This window comes from Mustela lutreola, chromosome 11, assembly GCF_030435805.1.
Source record: "Mustela lutreola isolate mMusLut2 chromosome 11, mMusLut2.pri, whole genome shotgun sequence".
NCBI lineage: Eukaryota > Metazoa > Chordata > Mammalia > Carnivora > Mustelidae > Mustela > Mustela lutreola.
In genome coordinates, this window is record NC_081300.1 from 30,415,392 (window position 1) to 30,443,260 (window position 27,869).

Consider the following 27,869-nt stretch of genomic DNA (forward strand, 5'->3'; position numbering starts at 1 on the left):
TAAGAAGGGAGGATGTGGGTGCAGGACCGCCAGCCATCCTGAGATTCCCAGCTCAAGCGGAAAATGATGCGAAGGGTTATCAGTATTCAGTGTGAGCCAGTGTGATGTTCCGGTAAGTTTCCTTCTGTAACCAGCTACGGGATTTCTGGAAAGGCTTTCTAAATAACAAGAAAGCTTTTAGAATATTCTAAAAGCTTTATATATGTGTGTGTGTGTATATATATATACACACACACAGAATATATATATATATATTTAGAATATATATATATACACACCCACACATACACTTATATATATATACACATATACACACATACACTTATATATATATATATAATAAGTTTTGTGAAAAGGCGCTTATTATGACTCTGAAGACAGCGTTTCCTTTTATAACTATCTCAATAAGCTGTACCAAGAACATGCTTTATTGCTCATGAGTAAAATACAGAAAAAAATATGTTTTATATATATGCATTTTACATATATATTATATATATATGTATTTTTATATATGTATTTTATACACACACACATATATATATTATCAAGTGGTATCAAGAAAAAGCCCTCTGAACAGTACAGATGCATGATAGAGCCACCCTTTAAAGCAAAGGTAAAAACAAACAAACAAATAAATAAATAAAGGAAAAGAAATGATCCAAACCTTAAAGAGAGTCAGATCCCATGCCACCTCCTTGGGTCAAAGGGACAGACAGAGAATTGATTGGTAGAGGATATACCAGGAACAGAATGAGAAACGAGGAGATGAGGATAGAAGCTTAACCCTTAAATCCAGGAGGAACCTGAACAGGTCACTGATTCTTAGACTTGCTTTCAGGTCCAAACACTAAAAACACACTTGTTATGGGATGTACTCCCCAAACTCATAGGATGAAGTCTTAACCCCTTAGCACCTCAGAATATTTGGAAATAGGGGCCCTTAAAGAGATAATTAAGTTAAAATGACACTGTTGGGTGGGCCCTAACCCAGAATGACTGGAATCCTTACAAGAGAGGAGATTAGAACACACACACACACACACACACACACACGTACGCATGCACACACACACACGTACGCATGCGCGCGCGCACACACACACACGAGCAGAGGAAAGACCATGTGAAGACACAGGGAGAACACGGCCATCTGCCAGTCAAAGGGAGGGAACTATGAAGAAACCTGCGGACACCTTAAGCTTGGGCCTCTAGCCTCCAAAACCATGAGAAAATAGATTTCTGTTGTTTAATGAACTCAGCCTCTCACACTTTTACGGCAGGCTAGCAAACTGAAACACCATTTTAAATAATTTGTATCCATTCATTTAATAAATACTTAGCAAGCATCCACCCTCCATCAGACATTGGGGTAAAGAAATCAGCAGAAACCAATCCAGTCTCTGCCCCTATCCCGCTTAGAGGCTAAGGGAGGAGACCCACATGATCCAGTCACACGCAGACACGCACAGCTACAGTTGTGACGTCTGGTGCAAAGAGAAGGTAGAACAGACGATACAGCCAGGGAGGTCAGGGAAACCTACAACAGGAAGGAAAGCGTCATCACAGATGTGAGTCAGGAGTCTGTCCAGCAATGAGGGGAGATTACGGAACAGGCTTCCGGTCTCCTCCCTGACCCCCACTGCAGTCTTTTCTCAGCAGTTCCCAGAAGAATCCATTAAGGGCATGTGGCACAGACAGCTCCGAGTTCAGTAGCCCATTACATTCCCCTCCTGGGACACGCAGAAGAACCAACCACCCCACAGCCTCCCTGGCCTCTAGGTGAGGTCATGTGATCAGTTTCTGTCAACGGAATACGAGCAGAAGTACTGGACACAAGTGCCGCCCCACGTGTGGGGACAGCAAAAAAGCCTGGTCTCAAACTGCTTGTTACTGGACAGTGGTGAGATAGAAAAATCCTTCCAGCAGGATGTGAATCGCCCATGACCCCAGGCACACCTATTTGGCTGACGTTTTCTTTTTGCACTTTCCTTTCAAAATGGTTTTAGGTTACAGAAAAATTGAGAATATAGGACCTCTTTAGTGGCCCAGTAGGTTAGGCGTCAGATTCTTGATTTCAGCTCAGGTCGTGATTATAGAGTTGTGAGGTGGAGTCCTGCATTGGGTTCCCTGCTGAGTGGGGAGTCTGCTGGAGATTCTCTCTCTCCCTGTCCTGCTTCCCCTCCCTTCACTCTCTCTCTCCCCAAAATAGATATATATTTTTTAAAAGTGAAGCAAAAATTGAGATCATACAGAAAGACCTTGTACTTTATACCCAGTTTCTCTGATTACTGACATCTTATATCAGCATGGCCCTTTTCTGATGAACCAATACTGACACACTGTTATCATCTGAAGTCTATGTTTTATTCAGGTTTTGTTTTTTCTTTAGTTTTTCCTCCTTTTTTCTCTTAGTTTTCCTCTAATATCCTTTTGTTGTTGTTGTTCCAGGATCCTATCCAGGATACCACACTGTATGTGTTAAATCGCCCTATCTCCTAAACTTCTAATGGCTATGACAGTTTCTTAGACTTTCCTTATTTTTGTTGACATTGACAGTTTTGAGGAGTACTGGCCATCTACTTCGTAGAAGTCCCTCTATGTTGATCTTTTAGGTTTTCCTCATGATTACACTGTGGTTACATGTTCTGGGGAGAAAGTATCATTTTCCTCGTATTCATCAAGAATATATGCTATCAACATGATGTCACTGTTGCTTTTCACGATCACTTGGCTGAGAGAGCAGCTGTGAGGCTCCTGACTGTGTGACTACTTGCCCACCCTCTTCCATACCCTGCTCTTCAGGAGGAAGTCACCATGCCCAGCCCACATTTAAGAATTTAATTTAAGGGGCGCCTGGGTGGCTCAGTGGGTTAAAGCCTCTGCCTTCGGCTCAAGTCATGATCCCAGGGTCCTGGGATCGAGCCCCGCATAGGGCTCTCTGCTCAGTGGGGAGCCTGCTTCCTCTTCTCTCTCTGCCTGCCTCTCTGCCTACTTGTGGTCTGTCAAATAAATAAATAAAAATCTTAAAAATAAATAAATAAAAGAATTTAATTTAAGAAGTGGGGAGCTGGGCTCTACCACCTTGAGCGGGGAGCATCTTCTTCAATTCTTCTGAATTCGTTGCAAGGGAGATTTGTCTCTTCTCCCAGATTCACGTATTCATTATTTACTCATGACACAGTGGACTCACAAATATTTAATACTTTGACTTATAATCTAATATTTCTTTATTTTATACTTCTTTATTTTTAATCTTATTTATTACTTTATTACTTAAAGAGGCCTGATGAAATCTCTAGTCATAATAGCAACTTTGTCTCTGTCTCCTTTCAAGTCTACCAGTTTTTGCCTCACGTATTTTGACACTCCAATTTTTTTTTAAGATTTTATTTATTTATTTGACAGAGAAAGAGAGAGCAAACCAGCATGGAGAAGGAGAGGGAGAAGGCTCCCCACTGAGCAGAGAGCCTGTCACAGGGCTTGATCCCAGGAGCCCAGGATCATGACCTGTGCTGAAGGCAGACACTTAACAAACTGCGCCACACAGGCGCCCTGACACTCTGTTGTTAAGTACATACACATTTAGGAACATTATGTCTTCTTGGAAAATTGACCCCTTCAATATTATGTAATGCCTCTTTTTACCCTAATAACTTGCCTATTTCAAAAGCTTCCTCAGTTTGAAATGAATACAGTTATTCTAGCTTTATTGAGATTAGTAGTAGCATTATATAGCTTTTTCTATCCCTTCACTTTTAACCGGAGTCTTTGTATTTACAAACTCCACTCAGAAATCATGATTTTTCTTTTCTTTCCGTAGAAATGCCTCTTATTGAATACTTAATTACTTGAAACAGAGGCCTAACTTTGGGAATGCACCCACATTGCCACCTGAGTTTCCCTAACCTACCCATTGTTGGGACTAACAGCTGGTAGAGTAGAACTGCCAGCTCAAGCTGTTTGTATTTGAATTTTCAGGGAATTTCAGAGGATGAAATTCTAGGGAGCCAGGGGAGGCTGTCCCCAAAATGTTCAGCTATGGCATATTTATTATTTTGATTTAAAGATGTTTAAAAGGAAACAACCACCCTATGATCCAGCAATTACACTACTAGGTATTTACTCAAAGGATACAAAAATACAGATTTAAAGGGGTACATGCACCCCGAATGTTTACAGCAGCATTATCAACAATAGCCAAACTATGGAAAGAGCCCCAGTGCCCATCAACTGATGAAAGGGTAAAGAAGATGTAGTATTTATACACAATGGAATATTACCCATCCATCAAAAAGAATGAACTCTTGCCATTTGCGAGGACATGGATAGAGCTAGAGAATATTATGTTAAATGAGAGTTATATTATGTTAAATGAAATAAATCAATCAGAGAAAGACAAATACCATATGATCCATCTCACTCAAATGTGGAATTTAAGACAGAAAACAGATGAACATATATGAAAGGGAGGAAAGAAAAAAAAATAGGAGAGAAGGAAACAAACCATAAGAGACTTTTAATGATAGAGGAAAAAAACTGAGGGTTGATGAAGGAGGTGGGTGGGGGATGGGCATTTAGGAACCACTTGATGGAAAGAGCACTGGGTGTTGTATGCAACTGATGAATCACTAAACGACCACTGAAACCAGTAATGCACTATATGCTAAATTAATTGATTTTATTTTTTAATAAACATATAATGTATTATTGGTTTCAGAAGTAAAGATTTGTGATTCATCAGTCTTACACAAAACCTAGCGCTCACCATAGCACATACCCTCCTCAATACCCATCACCCAGCCACCCCAATCCCCCACCCTCCTACCCTCCGGCGACCCTCAGTTTGTTTCCCGAGATTGAGAATCTCTGATGGCTTGTCTCCCTCTCCGATTTCGTCTTGTTCCATTTTTTTTCCCCTCTTCCCTTACGATCCTCTGCCTTGTTTCTTAAATTCTGAGATCATATGGTAATGGTCTTTCTCTGATTATGTGAGATCATAGGATAATTGTTTTTCTCTGATTAATTAATTTTAAATAAAAGAAAAGAAAAAACAGTGGAGGAGAGAAACAAACCCTAAGAGACTCTCAAGGACAGAGAACAAACTGAGGGTTAATGGAGGGGGGATACATTGGGGATGGGCTAGATGGGTGTGGGGATGAAGGAGAGCACTTGTTATGACGAGCCCTGGGTACTACGTGTAAGTGATAAATCACTGAATTCTATTTCTGAAACCAATACTGCACTGTATGTTAACTACCTAAAATGTAAATAATTTAAAAAAACAAAAATAATAAAATAACTTCATAAATGGCAGAGCAAGAAGAACCACTCTGACCCTCCCTTGTCTCCAAAGAGCGGGAAATAAATCTTCCGTGTGAAATATGCCCCCACTTCCTCTGCACCAGGAGGTAGGCAGACATCCTTATCACCAGAGGAATTCCTTAAGGAAGTCAGGGCCAGAAAGTCTATATAAACAAAGCATGTTACTTTTACTAATTTACTACCCCAGCCCAAATCCTGTTCAGAATGCCATACTAATTGAAGCTCCCGAACATAAGGGGTAATTGTCCTGTGAATTCCTCACAGATTTATACGTGTCTAACATGTACAGAAGCTGCCCACCTTGGCAGCTCTTTAGGTCTCAATTTCATTCCTGGGCCTCCATGCACACTTAATGTGCCTTTTTTTCTCCCGTTAAAGAGAAATATAACAAAGTGCATTTCTTGTTGCTGTTATAAGTTTGGGTCTTATTTTCTTATCTCTGTCTTTTAAGTGGTAAAAACGTTTTGCAATTAATGTATTCATATACTTTTAATATCTATTTTCTACTTGCTGCATTTATTCTCTTTCTGAGGATTTTAGGTTATTTTTCTTTCATATGTTAGCGCTCAGTTATACTTTTTTGTTCACTTTTCCTGCAACCTCAGTTCTTTGGCAAGCCCATGAGAAGTTGTTCATTTTCAGACTGTTCAAAATTTTTTCTTGTTTTAAAGATGGGTATGATGAATTCCAAGATTTTTATATGTCAAAGCTGGAACCAGAAGTACTGATTTTTTTTTTTTTCCCCAGCACAAATTGCTTGATGAAGGAAGCCATGTTTAGATTTATATTCTGGTGTAAACTGTTGTTGTCACAACCAGAGATATATACCACTTCCTAGCCTGCCCTGTAAAACTGATCAAGTATGATCTATAACATTATAATAATGCAGATAAATACATTTCTGATCTAGTTTGTTGCATATATGATTAGCTCATGTCCCCTGGAAGGACCAGAGGATTAGATAAAAGTCAGCAACATTTAATTTGGGAGAAGGCTGACTGAGGGAGGAGAAATAATGGCAAATTATATACAAGTCTGGCACAATGGACATTCCTAAGAAAAGGCACTATCCCAATGCAGAGAAAGAAAGAACAGAATATTACATATAGACTTGCCTGCTTCTAAAATATAATAGTCCTTCTTTAACAGCTGATACTGAGATGCCCTATGTGCTGGTAAAACATTCTATGTGGAGAGTGCATCCCTGGGGTTCACAGTTTCATCCATTCACTCATTCGTTAAGTTGTCCAGGAAAGTTATAAATGAAGATACTTATTCCTAGATTTTACAAATTTTACTAGATTTTATTTCTTTCAAATAACTATCCTACTGTGTCTACAATTCTTTAAGAGGCATGTAGCCAGCCTTATCTTTGTAAGTGAATGTCATTGGATTCGGGGTACATTCCACTCCAGACTGAGAGGCAGTGGCCAGAGCAAGGTTCCTGCTGCAGCTTTCAGGTGGTTTGATTAGAAGCTCGACATCCCAGGCCAGGCCAGCTCTTTGTGAAATTATCTCTTCCTCAGTTTGTCCACCCGTCCCTGCCTGTTCAGCACGATTTCCCCTCTACCTACCTTCTCTGCTGCAGGTGAAATGGTTTCCCCATTAATCCATGAACCAGCCACTTACCTTCCCAATGCAGCTATTTATTCACATTCCTAACCTGATCCAGAATCCATTCTCTCCTCCATTCAGAAGTTCTGTCTTCTACATAAAATCTCTGCGATTGTCCCAGTGCAAAAAAAAAAAAAAAAAAGGCCAACAACAAGTACTGAGCATGTGCTGAGACTATTACACTTTTCAATGGATTTAATCAGCACAGCTGCTCTAAGAGCTGACATCATTAGCTCTATTTCACAGATAAGGAAACTGAGGTAAGTGAAGGCCACAAGGGGAGCCACAGAGTTAGTGAGCGGTGGACCAAGGGTTTGAAACTGGACAGCGCAGCTCGAGGGCTCCTGTATGCAGCCTCTACATGATAGTGGTTCCTACCATACTGATTTCCCTCTTCATTCTTGCTGTCAGTAAAGTATTTTAGAATTTCATTAGTCCTTGGTTTTATAGCTGAATGTCTCACCTCATAGAATAATGCCAGTACCATAACTGGAGCCATGTTTCATATATTTCTGTATTTTACTCAGTATATAACATAGAACTAAGCTCATAGTCACCAAATAAATATATTTTGGCTGATTAGTTATTCTTAATCTGGATTATTGAATTTCTAATCCATCCAGGCAAAAAATCAAAATGATAAAAATAACATGACACATGAAAATGGCATTATCATCTTTCTATACCTAAAATACATATTCCTGCATATTTAATAGGCCTCAAAGAAATGGGACTTAAACACAACTACCATCGCAACAAAAAGACTTCCCATCAACATCCATAACCATGACTGAGAAAGAAAGTATATGGGATGTTCTAATAGTTCTCTCCTTGACTCTGAAACGGTGAGTACAAAGTCAGAGAGCCCTTATAGCTCCCAGCCTCAATTTTATGCTTCCCTTCCTATAATGCCACATAGGACCGCATGAAGTGAGTCAGATTTGGCCATTTTGCAAAGACAAGTGTAGACTCAAGACACTATCCAGCCAACAACTGCAATGTATGTTCTGTGTGACTGTGGCCAGAGTTTTGGAACCTCAGTTTCCTTAGAACTCAGTATTCTCACTTAAAATGAGTTCATAAGCTACCCTGCCTAACTCATGGACCAGCAATAAGGAATTTAAAACACATGCACCTAAATACATTGACAATAGTTTAAAGTATTAATGACAAGAAACAAACAATTACAGACCCATTTCTTAAGTATAAAACCCTGCAAAGCACAGGGATTTACACTGCTAGTCTGTACCTGTATTATAAGGTGCTTTCTGACACATGGGGTTCCCATGTAAAACTCCTGGAGAGTTCATCATCTCCCAATACAGGAAGGAGAATTGTGTTTTGAGTTTCTATTTTTCCCCCCTTAGGAGGATGAAATTAACTGCAACATGTAAGTGGGGAAATTTGAAAAAAAATTAAAAAATCACTTCCTCCAAACTCAGAGCCCCTTTCTTTGCCTCAAACCTTTTGAACATGTAGAATGACCATTTCCATATATATGATTCACAAAATCTAGGATGGAAGCCCATGATATCAGCACATTCTAGCTTCCTAACAAAAGTTCTCTAATCCCCAAATCCCGTGATCATTGCTTTGCATAGTAAATGAAGTTAATGGTGTTTTAATTAAATATGTAAACTACTGACTTAGAAGATGCTGACTTTCAGTGGATTCTAAATCATTAGCTAATAAAAGTTATCTAAACACACATATCCAGCATTTTCAGAAGGAGAATGTATTAACTTTCCAATTTATTAGGAAATATAAATGTTGATGCACACCTGATGTTATCATTAGTTTTCACAAATGTCTCTTATGATACAACGTTGATCGAGCTTCAAGAACAATTGTCATCCTGCTCCTGCATTTTCCAATCCATGCTGTCTGAAACACACTGACTGTCATGGCTACAGAAATAAACAGCAGCTCTCATGCTATAGGACAAAAAAAAAATATTGAATTCTTCAAAAAGCTTCAAATTTTCATCTTTTTTTTTATAATCACTGCAAGCTATCTTTGTATGTGAATTTCAAGGCCAAGTAGGCACTTATTAAGGTTATTCAGGCCAATAAAATCAATATTGTAAGAAATAATCAAATCAGTCAACAGTTTCATGTGCTATTTTTTTGAACCTCAATTACCTGAATAATTATATCAATTCTCCATTTAATAGGTATTAGCACTGTCTTAGACTGGTGAGATAACAAGAGAGTAGAAGGGGGTTAGGGGAGAATGACATGTGGCCAGAAAAATGGAAATGAACATTGTTTCAATGTTGTTTCTGCATTCGGGTAATTTTAAAAAATCACGATTAATGTTCTAAGGACAACTATCAAGAACTCTCTTTTTCTAACAATTTTTCCCCCAAAAGTTTCATGTATTATGGTAAGATTCCTATGTAGCCAAAACCCTGAATTCTCAAGATGGTAAGCAGTCTTCCCTGTGCCAAACACCCTAAAAAGCAAATCTTGTAAGCCAAGTAATTCTATAAACAAATGGGATAACCACAATTTAAGAATTAGAGTACTCATGTACACGCTTCAGATAATTTATAAATCCTTATTTTCAGATTTATAAATATATATTTTTAGAATACGCAGTTTGAGTTCATGTCCAATGGAAGATGACTTGGGTAGACAGTTAAGAGTGCTTTGTTATAGCTTTCCCCTTTGGTTTTGGAGCTGATGTCCCTACCCAAGGATATTAGATCTCTTTTCATCACATGTTAACTATTCCAAATTTGCCGCAGAGTTCTCTTCACAGACTTCTTCCTCTTGTCCTTTTCCTGACCTGTAATAGTGCAATGAGTTCTAGTTATAGGGAGTGGAGCAACTCTCTTTCTGGAGTCCTCTCTCACCCCATTCCTCTTGCCATGACAATAAAAGAGATCTTGCTGCAGGATATTCTCCAGGACAGAGGATACTGTAGTAACCCTTCTCTTGGGTAGATGTCAGGAAATGACTCACAAAAGCTTCTCAATATCTTTTTCCTCCTTCACTGGAAGAACACATACAACCCAGTGGACTTCCCATAGCAGATTCCAGGCACCTACCCAATTGGGGATGGGAAAAAGGTATTATAGAATGTCCCTTTCTTAGTGATCATGGGTTTTTACTCTTACTTTCTCCTAGGACAGGTACTGGGAGTAGAGTGGAAGGACACCGAGAACAAACTGATCTCAGTAAGTTTTGTGGGTCCCCATGTCCCACTTTCAAGATTCATATACAAGAAAAATACTCAAATCACACTCAATTTTCAAGAAAAGTATACCAACCAAAATCCCATAATTTTCAAGTAAGTGAACATGCTCATAGAGCTAACACCCATATCCAGAAACAGAACATAATCAGACTGTGAGAGGTATCACCCTGCTCACGTCCGCTTCTGATCATTAGGCATCTCTCGCCCAGACTAAGGAAAACCACTTATCCCAACTTCTAATTCTAGTAAATCATTTTGTCTCTTTTTCTCACTCAATATGTGAGATTCATACACACTGCTGCATGTATTTAGTGTTCATTCATTTTAGTTGCTGTACAATATTCCATTAGTGAATATATGACAATGTATATATCCATTCAACCGTTATACTCTTACTTGGGTAGTTTTTCTGAGAGGATTATCAACAGAGCTGCTGTGGTTAATTCTCTTACATAACTTTTGATGGATAAGAGCACCCATTTCATTTGAATATACAGGTATACCAGCTGGGTCATAAGGTATGCGTATGCTAAGCTTTAGCAGATATTCTAAAACGATTCTCCAAAATAGTGTACCAATTTACATACCTACTAGCAGTGCATGAGAAATTTAGTTGCTCCATATTTTTACCAGCAGTTTGGTACTCTTTAATTCATTTTATTGTGTTGAGTTTTGATGCATTGCATCATGGCTTTAAATTGCATTTCCCTATGATTAATTTTTGTGTTTTTATTGGCCGTTTAGGTAGTCTCTTTTATTAGGTGCCTATTCAATTATTTTGTCCTTTTTTATGCTAGGTTGATTTTTAAAATTGATCGCTAGAAATTCTTTCTACATTCTGGCTATGAATCCTTTACTGAGCACATGCTTTGTGACGATCCTTTTCCCCTCCTACTAGCCTGCCTTTTCACCTTTTTCTTTTTTTTAAGATTTTATTTACTTGAGAGAGAACGAGAGCACAAGCAGGGAAAGGGACAGAGGGAAAGGGGAAAGCATACTCCTCACTGAGCTTGATGTAGGGTTCAGTCCCAGGACTCCAGGATCATGAACTGAGCTAAAGGCAGAAGCTTAACTGACTGAGCCACCCAGGTGCCCCTGTTTTCACTCTTAATGATATGTTTAGATGAACATGATTTTTATATTTCTGTAATTAGAACTGTTTGTATTAAGAAATTTTGTTTACTACAAGGTCACGATGATATTTTTCTCATGTTTTCCCCTAAAGCTTATTGTTTTACCTTCGTATTTAAATCTACAATCCATCTCAAATTGGATTTGAGGGTAGATTGTGATTCACTCTATTAGTGCTCATAAATTGAGTTCGTGGAGTTCAATGATTAATTTCCTAAAGAGCTGTTTTTTTACCTTTAAGTTTAAATTTTTATTTTCAAAGAAAATCATGTCAACTCTAATATAATTAATTTTTACAGTACAGATATAGGTACTATTAAAGAGACATTGTTCTCGGGATGCCTGGGTGGCTCAGTTGGTTGGACGACTGCCTTCGGCTCAGGTCATGATCCCGGAGTCCCAGGATCGAATCCCACATCAGGCTCCCAGCTCCATGGGGAGTCTGCTTCTCCCTCTGACCTTCTCCTCGCTCATGCTCTCTCTCACTGTCTCTCTCTCTCAAATAAATAAATAAAAAAAAAATCTTTAAAAAAAAAAAAAAAAAAAGAGACATTGTTCTCTCATGTTGAGTTACTTTCGTATTTGTTCTTTTTTCCTCATCTACTTTTTTGGGTTGAATTTTCACAAATCTAAGTTTTAATAAGACTTTTGTCTTGTTAGTAAATATATTTTAAATCCCATAGTTTCAATTAGTGTCACTTTAAATACTGTTTATTTAGGAATCAGATAAAGAATAATAGCTTGTTTTATATGTTAACATGAGAAACCTGGGAGTTTCCTTCAACAAGGAAGAACAGAAATAGATAAGGTAGGGTTGAAGAGTTAGAGACATAGTCTCACGTGACTGTGTTTCCACAAGTAATGCACAGCAGAGACTCAGCATTCTTGAGAACACAACAGAGTCAAAATGTTGGGATAATCACCCTACTCTACGCCTAGGACAAGCCAATTCAGTCTTCTATATAAGAGTTCTTAAAAGACATTCTAGTGTCTGTCCTACCTCTATTGATGACCTGACATGGTAGGCACACTTTTCAACTAGGAGGATTTAGTTTTTCAACCCAGCACTAATACAACATTATATAAGACATGTGAAATCATTTAACATAACAGAGTTAACTCTGATATCTTGCAGATGCCTATTTTAGTGTCTAGAAATTATATATATATATATATGTGTGTGTGTGTGTGTGTGTGTATACATGTATATATAAAGAAAAGGGAAAAAACACTATATATATGTGTGTATGTGTGTATATATACATGTATATATATATAGTGGGGTTTTTTTCCCTTTTCTTCCCTCTGGAAGAACATTCTTAAATGGATTGGAACTAGCCTAGTGAACTAGCCTAATTCAGTCATGAATTAATGAAATTCATTTACAATGGCCTGAGTGAGAGATGGCCATGGCTTTTTAGATCTGATTCTAACTGCTTCTCAATTGAAAAATAATACTGGTATTTCAGAGAAAACTGAGGGAGCCTATACGACTGTATTCATAAGGGTGTAGAATGAGTGGGAATAAAACTGTCCAAAAGCCAATTCTATATTCAAAGTTTCTTTCCTAATTTCCTTCAAAATGATGTGGGCTCTTTCTCCAGCACTCCTTGACGGCCCCTCCCACCCCACCCCTTTTCTGGATCCTACAGCACAGTAGAGTCAACAGCTATATATTAATTGGTTTGGCAATATTTACCACATGTTAATCCTATCTCTATGCTGTATGCCACTTGAGGACAAATATGGATGCCATGACAGTAATATAATAGGATAGCTAGCTACATTCTTTGAGTGGCTTTAGAGGACTTTGAAAGTATTATTTTCTACCCTAAATATATTCTCTTCTTTTTCTATTTAAGATTCCATTTCCATAAACCAAAGCTTTTCATTATAGTTAGAAATAAACCTTAAAACGAGAGTGATGTACTCATCCCTGAATTACAAATAATAATTTGAAAGCCTATTTGGACAGCAGTTTGAATAGAGTGGATGGATAGGGGGTCTTGAGGCAGGCTTATCTCCTGAAGAGGATCTCAGAAAGGTTGGGATGCATTAAAGAGACTGTCCCAGGGACACACACAAAAAAAGGTGTTTGAATGAGAACCTAAGTGGTCAAGAAGAATTTTATTCACATATGATTTTGCTGAGGAGCTGGTCCTAAGGATCAATTGTATGCTACACTTTATTATGCAACCCACTACAGTATTTCACATTTTAATTTTGACTGACAAAATGAATACAGCTATCATTGAAATAATTATAACATGTGAATTTATAGATAATCAAGTAACTTTCTGTCAGGTAAGAAACATCTTCAAATTATGGCTGTTATAATTGGCTTAATACATTCTCATTATTGTGCAATATGCCAAAATAAGTTTGTTTGTTTGTTTTTTTTTAAAAAGAGCATTACAAGCCTTTCCTTCCTAACAGCTAGGTAGATGCTGCTTCGCATTCTGAGCACTGCCTCTGCTCCCAAATAATGAATGTAAAAGGAAGTGGTTACATAGATTTATGATGTGATTTCATGGCATTATGGTGAATACTCATAACTATGGGACCTTGTAGAAAGCAGGACCTGATATTTAACTCAAGCAGTCTGGATCCTATCCCTCTGTGGGAAAGCATATATTTTCTTGTAGCTTAAGGCCATCTCAGAAGAATAGATACACATGGCATGAATGTTGTAACATTTTGTGAGTGTGTGTGCAGAATTTATCTCTTCCAGTCATTCCGGGCATCATTTTTCACCATTGAAAAGCTCTATCCTTGTTATGCAATCCCCTATTTCTAGCTATAAAAATGAGAAATGTTCTCTTTTTTTCCTCCAGAAATGTTTGATTAAAAAAACAAAACAAAACAAAACAAAACAAAAAAAAAAGCAACTTGCCGTCAAGTTTTCGTTTTCGGATACAAATTGTGCATTTTACAACTTCACCCAAATAAATGTTATTTTTCCCAAGAGGTCACTGTTCTGAAATGCATAAATAAGAGTCACTGACACCATAAAATTAGTTGGGATTTTTTTGAAAAGTAAAGGGAGAAAGAGCCTTAAACATGTCCAAAATAGTCTTCATATTATCTCTATTTTCTACCTCAAAGCTAATCACTGAATTATGGAAAGAACACATGTAACACCAGGGAGATCTATGTTTAAGACCAGCTATTATTCTCAGGGTTTCTCTTTCTGCCCTTCTATTATGGTATAAATAGATACCAAGTGCTATCATTCTAATTTGTCTCTTTGCTTGCAGTTGCTCACCCCTCACCCCTGCTTCTATATTCTTGAAATATCTCTTGAAAAGAGTGTCAAGAAGCTCATCAAACCAATCTTAATACCTTCAGGAAGAGTCACAGAGGCAAATTTGGTAGTATTTACAAAAGATGTACCCATCTAGGGGCACATGGGTGGCTCAGCTGGTTAAGCATCTGACTCGGTTCAGCTCAGGTCATGATCTCATGGGCTGTGGGATGGAGCCCCTGTGGTCCTCTGCCCAGAACACTCTTCATCCCCTCACCACCTATGTAATTCCTACTCATTCAGCAGGGAGGCTGCTTGAGGATTCTTTCCCTCTGTCCCTCCCCTCACTTGTGTACCAGGTGCATTCATGCTCTAAAATAATCTTAAAAAAAAAAAAAAAAAAGTCTACCCAGCAGACATGTTCTGCTGGTACCACAAGGATTTAAAAAAGTAAATGATTCACATTTAAAATTCGGTGAGTATACACACACAAACACACACACACGGACAAAAGGCAGCTTTCTGAATACTATTTTTTTTTAAAGATTTTATTTATTTATTTGACAGACAGAGATCACAAGTAGGCAGAGAGGCAGGCAGAGAGAGAGAGCAAGAGGAGGAAGCAGGCTCCCCGCCAAGCAGAGAGCCCGATGCGGGGCTCGATCCCAGGACCCTGGGATCATGACCAGAGCTGAAGGCAGAGGCTTCAACCCACTGAGCCATCCAGGTGTCCCAGCTTTCTGAATACTATTGACCAACGGAACATTCCTTCCATGGAGAGCCCAAATTGTGGTATGGGACAGTCAGCCTCCAGCTCCCACCCTCTGCTCTTTAACCATTTATATGGTTAAATTTCAGGAGAGGCTTGAGTTCTCCATTCCCAAGATGCAAAAGATCGTTCATCATACTGCTCATCCCATATCTGTGTAACATTTAATCCTACCTTTGATGCCTCCGACCCACTCAGGATGCCCTCCTTTTGGTCCAGCATTAATCTGACTATTTAAGCCCCACCTTCACCTCATGAATTTCCCTCAATGAGACAGTGCCACACAAGCCAGTACTTGGTCAGGCTCTATCATGCACCAGGCCAAGGACAATGTCCCAGCTGGACCTTTCACCAAAGTCTTCCCAAGTTAGAAGGCAGGGTGAATCATCAATCTTGCCCTAGGTAAAGATGTTCTGTTGACTCTAGAATCCCCTTCTTTTTCCCCTTTTCTTAGGGGAATCTTATCCCCACCCTCCAGGCATTTCTCCCTGATAACTGGGAGGAGCACAGAACCCAGGTGACTCTCCCCTTCACATCCAGGGAAGCTGCTGGAAACCTGGGGTTTCCTTAAAAACAGGAATGGCATTCTCCCTCCTGGGTACCAAGCACATGGGCAGGAAAAATCAATGAAAGTATGTGGATGAACAAATGAGGAAATGAAGCCCAGGCTACATGGATGCATGAGCTGAACTTAGGGGAGTCACTGAAGCAGGACTGGAGTTAGCAGGAAGTAGAGCAGGGGTGATTTAACGAGAAATGGGCTGTGTTCAGAAATAAGTATTCCACTATTTATCACTGTCTTTTTTTTTTTTTAAGACTTTTTAAAAATTTATTTGATAGACAGAGATCCCAAGTAGGCAAAGAGACACGCAGAGAGAGAGAGAGAGGAAGGGAAGCAGGATCTCCACCAAGCAGAGAGCCTGATGCAGGGCTTGATCCCAGAACCTTGGGATCATGACCTGAGCCGAAGGCAGAGGCTTTAACCCACTGAGCCACCCAGGCGCCCCTATTTATCACTGTCTTAAAAATCTTTCCTCAGAGTCATTTTTAAGAATATTATATATATATATATATATATATATATATATATATATATATATATATATGTATTTTATATATAATATAAATATAATAAAATACCTTATAATACCTTATACCAATATAATAAAATACCTTAATGAGAGGTATTTGAGTTAACTTTTTTTTTCTTTTGGCAGAATTTCATCATTGGAGTGACTTCTACTGATAGAAGCTAGAGAACTTCAGAGAATTTATCCCACAACAGGCATACAGGAAGATGAAAGAGGAATGGGGGCCAGGTTTTGCAATGTTGGTAGAACCCACATCAATGAATTTTATTCCGCAATGAAAACTCACAAGCTCATACAGAAAAGAGACATTAAATTTATCTTTTTCTTCCTCATGAGAGCACAGGAGCCTACCCTACCCACAGCAGAAGTGACTTTCCCAAGACCAGATCACTCATGAGTTCTTGTTCTGCATTTCCATAAACAGATAATATTTTCTTCCCCACCTATTAAATATTTTTTTTAACTGATTGGTAGCTTGAGACTCATTTTCCCAGTATCACTTTATAGCAGGCCTTTGCACCAACTCTTGGCTGAAGAATAAACTTACTTTCCCTTCTGATGGGTACAGTCGTCCAGGCTCTGCTCCCATGAAGAAGAGCTGGCACTAAAAAATGGGGCCAGGGTCGGGGGGTGACAGGCACTGGGTAGGCAAGAGAAGGCAGCCGAGGGTGCTGCAGGGAGACTGAACTAATTCAAAACCTCTTATCTGGTCATTCTTCTGACGCTTGTGCCCAAACTTCATCATGGGAGTGTGTGTGCACACGTGCACACATACACACATCTATATCTATTTATCTATGCAGAAAGAGAGAGAGAATTTTATGAACTCACCTAACATAGAGATGAAGCCTAGAAGAGAATGTGTAAGAATATTGGGGGGAAAAATACAAAAACCAAAAAACAACCGTGGAATTGAGGGGAAAAAAAAATACATGGGGCATTGTAAATCTATTTAAAAACAAATTCTAAATGTCACACTATCTATCATCCTCTAACGGATCTCCTGCTGTGTCCTGCACGGTCTCCTTCCTGCTTCGGCCCCATGCTAGCTGGCATGGGCCATGCAAGAATATCTGTGTGTATTTTTCCACCGGCAGCCCTAAACAAATGACTGCGCTGGTTAATTTCCCAGTTTGCATTTTAGAATGAAGGAAGAGTGTGTCTTTGGCAGCAGGGGATTAAGCCAACACCCTTGTTGGCCCTGACAGCCTCTTGGATCTCTGTCGCTCTCCGCTCGGATGTTTTCTTGGGCTGCTGTCCTTCCTGTGGCGGTCAGCGTCCACAGACCCTATCCTTCCTGTGCATTGTCACACCTGCTTTCTGCAAAGCATCAGGAATTCATTCGGACTAATGCAAGAGCATCTGAGGGCAGCTTTTAGTGGATCGCTTGGACAAACAAAATAGCAAAGGGCTGGCCAGTGGAACTGCAAGTAGCCTTGACCGAGTGAGATGTCTACAGGAAGAGGGTTGGGCAGGGGCTTGAGAGGAGTGCCCTTTCCCTAGGAGAGCATCCTACAAATTTCGGCCATTCATTCCTGGGCCAAACCATTCTGTTAAAGGGGAGAAGAGGGAGGGAGGTGGGAGACAGAAACATCATTCCAGAACCATCAGGGAGGTCGGTTATCATGGTCACTCATCATCTATATGATCTTCTAGGCGTGGTTCCACAAAGTCTAGAACCATATTGAAGCATAAACAGTAAAATCAGAAGTTATCACACAGACGCCTTATTAAAACTCAAAGTAGATGTACAATCTATTCAAAGGATTGAAGTCATTACTTTCTTAGATTTAAAAAAGAGAGAGAGAGAGAGGAGTATAAGGGCTCCTATGATTATGCTTTTTGACACAGACTTTGTTTTTATCTCTGGCCCTTGTCTGATGAAAAGTGGCTGGGGTTTGGGATTTGCAAAGGAGAAGCTTTCTGAGAAGGAAGAAGGCACAAGCAGGCATCAGTAACAGATAGATGGGACCAGCACAGGCCTGCCCATTGCAGCCCAAGACCTCTAACAAGACCCCATATAACAGGCAAAGCTTTAATAAGAAGCACCTTGTTTTCACTGTGCTAGAGGGGAACAGAGATGAGAAGTTCACTGAATACTGTTTTCTTAGCTCCACACTTTCCACGGGGCCATCATTCCCTCCCTCTAGCCTCTCCAATGCAAGTCTCTGTTTGGGGATTTGAAGAGGCAGCAGCATACAGTCTTAATATTCTTTATTAAAAATCAACTAAAAACACAAAAGGAGAGGCAGCCTGAAGAGCTTCCTCATGGCAGGGGGCCCATCTCTTGGGAAAAAAATGACCATCTATTGCTTTGTCTTGTGTCTTCCCCATTAGAGGCTCCTGGAGTGCTCCCTGGCATCATCTGTAATCACACATCCTCAGCAGAACTCTGAAAGAGTGATTCTTTTCTTTAATGAAAAAGATTGAGGCCACTGGGGAGGGGAGGGGAGGGCAGGGGCAGGGTGGAAAAGGGAAGAGAGGGAGAAGCCAGTATGTGAGTTTGACAAGGAGATAGGATATTCTTAAACTTCGTGTCACATATACATACGTGGAACAACGTAGCCCATGAACGTTTTAATTCTGTACTTTCAAAGACGTTTCCCCGAGAACACTAGGCAAATACATTTCCATTTCTGGTGAGCTTTCTGTATAACAGCATGTTAGTAAACTGGATTTCCAAGTCGCTTACATTAGGGGACAAAGCTTCTCCCACAGATGACATTTTGAAAGGGACTTTGCAAACATCTCTGTCTTCTGTGTTCATTATATATCTATAATATCTAGCAGTGGAGGACTTGGGGAGTTAATCACTGCTAATAACGGTAAAGTGGTAATTCAACATAAGTAATCTGTTCTTTTCTCCAATGTCTCCTTCTCAGCTCCAGATTCATTATATGAAATGGGCTAATCCCTTCTACCCCTGGGCCTGAGCCCTGTTTATTCATTTATTCATTTAATGCATATTTATGAACAGGTCCTGAGTAGTCAATTGTGAACAAAACAGAAATGGATGTTAACTTCATCAAGTTTATATCTGAGTTGGGAAGACAGGCAATAAAAAAATAAATGAGCGTAAATGAGTATGTATATGCTGTGATAGGTTTCACAAGGGAAAAGGACCAGGTGTCATAAGAAAGACAAACAGGAACAGAGATAACTATTACAGATTTTGGAGGGGTGGGGGTCAGACAAGTCTCTCTGGAGGATGGAAAAGAGCCAGAGGGAAAGTATTCTAGATAGAGACAAAGCAGGTATGGAAAGATCCCAGGTCTGGCTTTCCTCTTGTTCTGGTATTTTCCCCTTCCTACTTTGCTTTTCATCATCTTCCCTTCCTGATGGCCAAAAAGGACTGGACTTAGCTCTGGAAACCAGCAGCATGTATGGGCTCTACTTCTTCCCTGCAGAGTCCTCTGCTGGTCCCTCTGTATCCATCTGCTTACATACTGTCTCCTTGACTGGACTTTATTGTGTCCCTAATGGTTCTGTTCCCAATTTCAACGTGTAGATTTCTTCCCCCACACCAAGTGAATCCCTTATACCAGTGGGTGCTCTACAATTTAACTCAGCTCTGACATGATTTACTTACCTGGAGATAGCATCAGATGCCACAGGTTAAGGGCCCACTCCTAGAAGACTGTTCTCACTTAACACACCAACTGCAAATCCAGCTTATTCCCTGTAATCCTAACAGGCTATCAATCAGAGATTCCCAGGACTCCCACCTTGGGTTGAATTAATTTGGTACAGTGGCCCAAAGAACTCATAGAAATGTTTTACTTACTAGATTACTGGTTTATTACAAAAGGATACAACTCAGGAACAGACAGATGGAAGAGATGCATGTGGGAAAGGAAGCAAAGCTTACATGCCCTTTCTAGGCAAGCCACTCTTTTTGAATCTCTACCTGTTCACCAACCCAGAAGCTCTTTGAAGCCCATCTGTTGGGGATTTTTATGGAGGCTTCATTACATAAGGATCCCTGATCGTATCATTAGCTATTGGCGACTGAACCCAATTTCCAGCCCCTCTGCATTCCCTGGCCATTTAGTCATCTGTACCCTCATTCCACTAACAGGACCTACCTAGTGTCCAATTATGCCCATTAAGACAACAAATACTGTTTTTTTAAAATCAAGTCAAAGAGTGACAGAGTGTTTATGAGCATAGGCTCTAGAGCCTGGCTTCTGACTTTGAATACCGGCTCAGCTATTAATTGGCTGTGTGACCTTAGGAAAAATGTAACTTTTTTCTCCCTTCATTTTCTCAACTGTAAAATGGGGTTATAGTGTTAACCTCACAGAGCAGTTAGAAGGATCAAAAAAAAAAAAAATACACATAAAATACTTAAAATGGTACATGGAACACTGAAAATATTATCTAAAGCTGCAAAGGAAATAAATTGGTAACTGGTTATGACATCCAGCATATATATTAGAAGGCTTAGCCCAAGAAGCATAAAATACTAGACTGTAAATACCAAAACTCTAGACATAAGATTAGAATTGGTCCACATTAAAGCTGAAGTGTTAACGAATTTTGTGCCATAAATTTCCTTACATTTTTCCTTTTTTTAAAAAAGATTGTATTTATTTATTTGAGAGAGAGGGAGTACATGTGTGAGAGTGTGAGAGAGCATGAGCAGGAGGGATGGGTAGAGGGAAAGAGAGAAACAGACTCTCTGCTGAGCAGGACCTGATCAAGACCTGAGCCAAAAGCAGATGCTTCACTGACTGAGCCACCCAGGTGCCCTTCCTGATGTATTTTTTCCTAATCTGAAGCAGGAGTAATATCACTTTGTATGGCAGGGCTGAACAGGGGCCAGCTGTCCTTGATTTCTGGAAAGGAGATATGTGGGGGTCCGACAAACTAAGTAGATGATTTTTTCCATCGTGGGCTCTAACTGTACCCTGTTTTCCTTTCACTGTCCACTGACACATTTGGGCTGGAAGATCCCTTATGCAGTTCTAGATACTCCATAATGCCAAATTTCTGTGCTTACAGATTTGAATAATTCAAATATGAAATGGTTGCTTCCTGAAAGGACCTCATTTATCTCTTAAAGATGCACGACAGAGACATACAAGAATCTTAATAGCAACATCTGACAATAAAGCACAACTCTATATGAATTTATTACATGAACAACAAGTGGATCCTACTGTGACATGGGAAGTCTTCCTGCAGGACGTGGAAATTAGATCAAGGCATAAAAGCCATAAGTTTAGGCTATTTGCTTTCCCAAAAGCACACCGCCAGTTTGAAATGCTGCTTGCATAGAAACACGATCGCCAACTCCAGCCAGCTACAGATTCCTGTCATTAGTAATAAATGACCATGGCAATCTTAGAAACGAATAGCATCCAGCGTTATAAAATGGCTCTATTCCCGATGATGTTTGTTTATGGGCAGCAATTAGAGCCCAGCTGCTATAGGGGGACACTCATATCCCCAGCTGGACTTCAGGAAATGTGGCCTTTCATGAAAGAGACCAAGAAATTGGACTGGATTTATATGCACTAAAAGAAGTGTACCTTGCAAAGATGTGTCAAAAATGCTGTATAAAATCACAAGTCCCCTCTGGCTCATCCTGACACCCCAATCGTACCAGCCTGAGTAGTGGCGAACTTCATTTATTTAACAAAAGAGGACCTGTCCAGGGACTGCCACAGGCTACAAAAGAAAAGCAACAAGAACTTACATTTGGATTTTAGACCCAAACCTCTCTCTTCAAGGAGCTTCAATTTCCAGATCCTTGATCCAATAAGGAATTGATACAGTCTAAGGTCATGGGGATAGCAAAGGGAGAGGGAAAGCTGGTATCAAATGGGAGGAGGAAGCCACAGGAGAAAACTAGTGGAAAGTTATGTGGGAAGTAAATGTAACTCCAAAGATGCATTCCTGAATAAGAGTAGGGTGGTTTGTCCCAGAGAATGTGCAGGCTGCATTTCTAATATCAGTGCTATTTTTATCCTATATCCATTCCTCTGATCTCAGGTCCTGGTACCCCTTGACCTGGAAGGATGTGGGGTGTATTTGTAGTTGGCATGTGAAGAGATTTGTCATTGGATGGAAGGCAGAATCCATTGGGAAGACTTTCTCCTTATGTTTCATTTCCCAAAAAACCCTTACTCATTCAGAAGATTATCCTAAGTGTCCCAGACTGAGGTCATTTTAAAGACCTCCTGGACCTCTCAATTAATGGTTTCATTAATTTGCTTTTTGGCCTCAAGAGCCATTTGATTTGATGATTGATAAAGGTGGATTTGAGAACAGAAGGGTGACTTCTTTGGGGGAACTGTGCCTGGTGAAGCAGATTCCTTCACCACATCAAAAACTAATGATGTATTGTATGGTGACTAAAATAACATAACAAAAAAAATATTTTAAAAAAGGGAAGAAAATAACTAGAAGCCATATTTCTTGCAAACTGAAATTTTGACCTGGAATTGTGTCCACCCCTGAGAGAGTTCAAACAGCTGAGAGGAAAGAGTTGCATTCTCTCTGAATCAGGACTCCCAGTATTCATGACATCCAAGTGTCATATTTTCTTAACAGCTGGAACTACCCATTTTTTAAAAATTGTTTCTTAGAAAAGCAGCAAAATCAAATTCAAATAAGTAGTTAATTGCAACATTCATTTAAAAGCATCCCTCTGTCTTTAGGACTGAAGGAAACACATCATTCCATTGTCACCTTCTTTGTGATACTAGACTGGAGGCCCCTGACCTCCCCTTACCCAGAACCAGAAGGCAGGCAGCCCAGGCTCCTGCAATAGAGAACGGACCCACACACTGGACAGGATCACACTTATTGTACTGAATTACACTTAGCGGTCCCCACAGCAGCCTTTAAAACTCTCTCTTTTTTTTTCCTGATAGCATAACCTATGAAAGTGCCCCAATAGCGTAAGTATATTAACTGCATGTATGCACCAAAGGAGATAACATTTCAAATAATAGGCCAGACTATCTAGCTTTATCACATGTAACACACCTTTTGAAATTAAAAGCAAGATTATCCCTTAAATGCTTGGGAAGCCACAGTTAATCCTCATCTTCATGAGGAAACATGAAAGGACACTCTTAACCAACACTGGCTCGAGGTTTCAGGAGTCATTATTTTGAGGGGTGAATTTGGTGCTCCCATAGTGAGACGAATCCACATCACTATTCTAGATGGTTTCCACTGGTCATAGCAAAAAGGCATTTTTTTCCACCATAGCATGTCTGCGTTGTTCTTTCCAGTATCAAATCCACTGAAGATTCTGAACAGTGCTGCCTCAGCATTGAGGAACTGGAAACTGCAAACCATAGTTTGTGGCCACAGATCTCAAACACACAGATGATAATACTGATGGTGTGATTTTTTGGGTGTAGAGTATTTCTAAGTGGGTATCATTGTCTTTGCACAATAGTAAACCAGCGTGTTCTGTTTCCCAATAAGCCTATAGCTTGTTTTCCCATGTTTAGGAAAAAACATGGGGCAATCTACCTGAAAGACAAGGAAGCCTAGTGCTGAATGCTAAATGAGGAATTCACTTCTCATTTGTAGGCCATTCTGATTCTGATTATCATGTCAGAATCAGAACAGAGTGGGGTGAAGGAAGACATCTCATATGATCTGTAGCATGCTAGAACTTCACAGCTAACTTATTAAATCACAAAACACACTGGTCTAATTTTGATCAGATATTTCTGATTTGTTGATATAAGACCCTGCCTTTCTCAAGCAGGTGTGAGTTAAAATTTTCTTGCCGATCTTATTTCTTTAGAGATTTATTTATTTAAGGGGAGCCAGGCAGAAGGAGAAAATCTCAGACTCCCCACAGAGCACAGAGCCTGATGTAGGGCTCGATCCTACAACCCATGAAATTATGACCTGAGCCAAAACCAAGAGTTAGACGTTCAACAAATTGAGCCACGTAGGTGCCCTAAGACTTTCTTGCTAATTTTAAAGTAAGCTTCTACATGTATCTGATAAAATGATTTAATCTATTTATCTATCTACACACATACAAACACACTTCAAAATATGTGCCCAAACTTACAGTTGGATCATTTAAAACTGAACTCTGAAAATGTTTTAAATGTGCCTGGAATTTAATTTGTAGGTATGATTCAGTGATGACATTGAAAGGTCAATGCCTTTGAAAACAGAGTTTATTACTTACAATGCCCAAGAGGAGGAAGTATACCACACCATACAGAGCCATATGGAGAAGCACCAGCTCACCAGGAGACAGAAGGAGTGAGGGGAAAGCTTGGGGGGAGCCATTATTACTAAAGTGGAGGGAAAGTGTGGGGCAGGGACATCTCTTATGAGGCAGGAAGAAAAATACAGATGTTAAGGTTTGTTGTGAGGGTATTAAATAAGATTTTTGTGTACCTATCAAAGCACAGGGATGGCACAGCTATGAAAAAACTTTGGTTATTAGTTTGGCCCATGCCTCCAAGATGCCAAATAATCAATTACAGAATATTAATAATTCCACAACAATGTAGACTAACACTCATCAACTTACATGTCTTTTCTATTTAACAATAAGTAGTCTTTAAAGTATTTGAAATAATGTTTATGAAATATTACCAAATTTCATATAGATACTTTGGAAGAACTTTGAAATTTTCTTCAAAACCTTGGTTTTCTCCAACCGCACTAACAAAATTACATTTCACTTTTTTTTCTTTCCTTTAATGCATGAGTAAATAATCAGTATTTTTCCCTCTCAGATAGCATTCTATTTCATCCTTATTCCTAATCTGGTTAATTAACTATCAAATGTACAATTTTGAACCATGTAACCTTATTTTACAGCAGTTACAGTATGTATTTTGGTAGAAAGCCATTCACCTTTTAAAAACTTCACTCAAGGCTAACCAGATACTATTCAACACTTAAAAGATCATTTGCTTCCATTAAGGTTGGGAATGGGCTCTCGTTACTCTTAAACTGCTGTTTGTTGGTGTTGCGCATACAGGAGAGAGAGAGAGAATTTAAAGGGTTCAATTAGTATTCTGTGATAATCTGCTCATCACACCGAAACAGCACCTAAGCAGAGGGCTTGACATTCAGAATCAATACTGTGCTGAACATTTACGTGTCACAGCAAATATCAATAGGCCCAAAGTCGTTCATGTGCTGGGCAAAGTCTGACTGGCAATGCAACCAGAATGGCCAATGTATTTTCAAGTTCCTCCCACCAGATCTTTCCCCTCATTCACAGCCAGACATTGGAATACCACAGGGTCAACACACATAGAGACCCACATTGGTTCAGTTCACTTGATCTTCCTAGGAGGGCAGCAGTTCACCCCCTGTCACACCGGACTTAAACTCAAGTTACCAGTTTATGGATCTGACATTCCCATCCAAGCACACAGGCTTCTCCTCTTTAAGTTTACGCTTTTATTTATGATGTGATAACATAAGAAATTTTAAAAAATAGCATTTAAACTAACTGAACATAAACAATATCCATAATTTGACCAATGTGATGTGTACATGACTTTTTTAGACTGAGCAGATATTGCCAAAATAACCTTATCACATAACCATTTTTTTCTGGTGATGGAGAATAGGGTTGTGTTCAGGACAGTGAAGGTGACTAGGATAGGAGGATCTGAAGTGCTAACACCTTCATGAATTCCCTATTTAAACTCTGAGCCTTAGTTTCCTTCTTGGACAAGGGAAGAAAATTATCCATGTTTTACCTATCTTGTAGTAATTAGATGAGATCATTAGAAGGAGCTATGCAAATATTCCATGTTATTAGCCGTGTCTCTCCCTTTGTTGTAAGGTTTGGATTTAATTTAATTTATTTTGCTATCTAATCATTTGTTGTAAGGTTTGGATTTAATTTAATTTATTTTGCTATCTAATCATTATTTTAAAGTGGTGTAGTTAAATTTGGCCAAACAGCTTGTTTGATTGATTGATTGATTGATTGATTTATAAAAGATTTTATGTATTTGTTTTTTTTTTAAGATCTATTTATTTATTTATTTGACAGACAGAAATCACAAGTAGGCAGAGAGGCAGGCAGAGAGAGAGGAGGAAGCAGGCTCCCTGCTGAGCAGAGAGCCTGATGCGGGGCTCCATCCCAGCACCCTGGTATCATGACCTGAGCCGAAGGCAAAGGCTTAACCCCCTGAGCCACCCAGATACCCCTGGCCAAACAGCTTGTTATCAACTAAAGAACAGTTATTTGTATTCACTACTTCTTGTTTTAAGTAGATTGTCTCTACAGATACTCTTTTTTTTTTTTAATTTTTAATTTTTAATTTTTTTCAAGGCGCCTCTGCCTTTGGCTCAGGTCATGATCCCAGGGTCCTGGGATCAAGCCCTGTGTCGGGCTCTCTGCTCAGCGGGGAGCCAGCTTCCTCCTCTCTCTCTGCCTGTCTCTCTGCCTACTTGTGATCTCTATCAAATAAATAAATAAAATCTATTTTTTTTATTTTTTATTAACATATAATGTATTATTAGCCCCAGTGGTAAAGGTCTTCTACAGATATTCTTAATAATCTTTTTTTTTTAAGATTTTATTTATTTGACAGAGAGAGAGATCACAAGTATGCAGAGAGGCAGGCAGAGAAAGAGAGGAGGAAGCAGGCTCCCTGCAGAGCAGAGAGCCCGATGCGGGACTCGATCCCAGGACCCTGAGACCATGACCTGAGCCGAAGGCAGAGGCTTTAACCCACTGAGCCACCCAGGTGCCCCCAGATATTCTTAAAACAGTTCATTTAAAGATTGGTCTTTCAATGTTCAGTAACATTGATGAACAGAGATAATCCCTCACACCATAGTCTTAATTTTTCTCAAAATTCAAGTATCAAACAACAACAACAAAAAATCAAGGATATACTGACCAGGTGTTAGACATCAGAAACAAAGTCCGGCAATCCCAGGAGACCAAGGCTTCTGCATTCAGACACTTCCCACCCAACAGCTGAGTCAAAACAAAGTTCTATTGGTGGTGTTAGAGGATTATGGAGGTGGGCATTAGCATTCACTTTTTTCAAATTTGTATTCTTACTATTCAGTAAATACCCACTGTGTGTCAGCTCACTTGTAATAATGGAGAATATAAAAATGACTAAGGCACAACCCCTTGTGAAAAAGCATCTGTGAAACAACATTACAGACTGTGAAAAATTCCCTAGACCTCTCTCAACAAGGTCTTCAGTCTGGACTTGTCCCACAATAGTATTCTGAGTCTCAACCACCTGTAGTAGGGTCATTAGTGCCCCCTCCCCAGCAAAAATCGCATATAGCCAGAACCTACCAATGTGACCTTAGGTAGAAACAGGACCTTTGCAGATACAGTGATGCTAAGATGAAGTCAAATTGGATTAGAGTAGATGGTCTTACGAGAGGGAAATTTAGAAACAGGAGAAACATGGGGGAGAAGGCCATGTGCAGATAGAAATGGAGACCAGAGAAATGGACCTGTAAGCTAAGGAATGTCAAGGACTGCCGGCAAACACCAGAAGCT

General features: G+C 39.5%; 1 long non-coding RNA gene across 1 annotated transcript in view; it reads right to left on the reverse strand.

Annotated features, from left to right (window-relative positions):
• Positions 1–27,869, reverse strand: part of LOC131810832 (uncharacterized) — a 227,235-nt gene that overhangs the window by 198,755 nt on the left and 611 nt on the right. The window lies entirely within an intron of this gene.